A 2,500-nucleotide genomic window follows, 5' to 3' on the forward strand; every position below is an offset into this window, starting at 1 on the left:
ATAAGTGGAAGAACGACCCGTAACAACACTGTATGGCAGCTGGCTACATTACACCGATCGACTTGTTACACCTGACCCTTAAACATCTAACTCTAGACATTGTTTAAAGCTAATCTATTGATAATGTCCCTACTGTACTTGGTGACAGCGAGTTCCACTCTGCGATAGTTATAGGAAAGAATGAATTCACTACTAACAGTAACTACTTTCTCTGTCCTTAGAACAGAAAAATGTTCCTGCTTGGCCTGTTGTCGGGATGTACAGTCTACATGTTCGTGGTGTACTTGCCCGCGTATTTGTATCTCGGTAAGCTCGAAACTCAGCCTCTGCATCACCCTACATCGACGAGCAAACGACTTTTACAACAAACAGACGTCCCAAACAAGATCGTCCGGCCTACTAGACCCCCCGGTCCGGTCCACCCGACACCGTTCAACGTCACCAACCCTCTCAGTGGCTACGTCAATGTGATTAAAGATAGAGAGGTGAGAGGGCGTTGTTCTGTACTATTAGACATTAATGATCCGATTATTCGACATTTATACACACATACAATTGAAAGAAAGAAGGATTGGTCGTCCAATCACAACTCTTAAGGGTATCATTGAGACACGTACACACACACACACACGCGCGCGCACACACTGACACATATATATAAACACATAAACACAGACAGACACATACACACACACACACACACACACACACACACACACACACACACATTCACATTACACATACACACACACATACATGTACACATACACATACACATACACACACGCTCGTACACATACACATACACATACACACACACACACACACACACACACACACACACATACACATTACACATACACACACACATACACATACACCTCTCTCTCTCTCTCTCTCCCTCAAGTCAAGTCCCTCTCTCTTCCTCTCTCTCTTCCTCTCTCTCTCTCTCTCCCTCAAGTCAAGTCAAGTCCCTCTCTCTTCCTCTCTCTCTTCCTCTCTCTCTCTCTCTCTCTCTCTCTCTCTCTCTCTCTCTCTCTCTCTCGACGATTTTAGCTCTGACAACTTCCGACCATTTATCCATACAGGAGAAGTCTAAGGAGTGGGAAGACGCCTTCAACTTTGTTCTCCGCCGACTGGACGAGCTCTATTCCATCTTAGACTCCATCACAAACGAATGCACAAACGTACTGGACCAGCTATCTCACGACAGCGAGGACATTATGGACAAATCCAAGAGAATGACAGACCGGAAAAAGGCTGAGACGTAAGAATCACCATTAAAGTCCTGACTGCACACTAAAAGTAACAAAATTCAAAGTTCTATCTTTCCAAAAGCACATTAAAGTCTTTGAATTGTTTAGTATACACATTGCTTTGTTGTGTGGTGTACAACAGCATACATACATAAAACATCATTGATCTCTGTTTATCATTCGTACATTATATATATATATCTCACAGCCCAAGGTGACAATAGCGTACATTCATCGATACTTTTCTTGTTGCATTTTGAAAAAAAAAATTAAAATTAGCCAGTATAACTCATCGCTGATTTGACATACTTGTTTTCCATTTTACAAACACACGCAGAAGCAGACACATGAAACGGAAGTGCATCCGACTGGGGGAGGAATCGGCGAAGCTGGAGAGAGCCTGCATCGAGTACATCAGGGCAGATGACGAGATTCGCGGGATTGCGGGCGCCGTAAACCGGCTTAGCCTGGAATAGTTCACTAAGACCAACTCGTGAACATTGTCTATGATTTTGTGTTATCGACAATGATTGTATTCTTTTTCCGCTCTCCACATAGAACTATAGAATGAACTATTGTGAAATTGTGTTATGTTTTGTTCCAAGTCTATCCGCAGTAGTAGATTTGTCACGATTCTGAGTCGGTGGTGAGTAGGTAATAATCCAGGAAGGATGTAGTTCAAGTTTGGATGAAGATACAGATAAGAAATTTAGATTTTTTCACTTACATCCATCTATAATATGTATATAATCATTATACCTTTTCAACACAGTAGACAGTATGGTAAAACAGGTGTTACCTTTTCAACGCCTCCAAACCGGCAAAATCATAAAACAGAAATACGTCAAATACTCGATAGTACATCAAAAGAAGACGCAATCAACCTGACATGCTCTATACAACAGCAGATTTAGAGTTCTTGTCTAAATACGTATACAACCTCTTACACAACAGAATGTAAGTCTTGTGTCTGACTTGTGAGTTGTTGAGTGAAACCACTTTCTATGTATTGAAGTTGATTTATACTGAGTTACAAATTTACTTCATTTTACGTTTGCTCACCGTAGTGACTTTGTCTTTGTGTAAGACATAATTTCTAGCAGTAGATATTGTGATAGTCAGGATGTTTTCATATTTCTATGTAAGTTGAGGACATGCATGTATCTCCTTGTACACATTTCTTTCAGATCTTTGGGTGATTTATATAGTATTCTATCACATGCATAGCAGACCCGACTTATCAG

This window comes from Branchiostoma belcheri, unplaced genomic scaffold (genome assembly GCF_001625305.1).
Source record: "Branchiostoma belcheri isolate BF01 breed outbred unplaced genomic scaffold, Haploidv18h27 scaffold31, whole genome shotgun sequence".
Taxonomy (NCBI): Eukaryota; Metazoa; Chordata; class Leptocardii; order Amphioxiformes; family Branchiostomatidae; genus Branchiostoma; species Branchiostoma belcheri.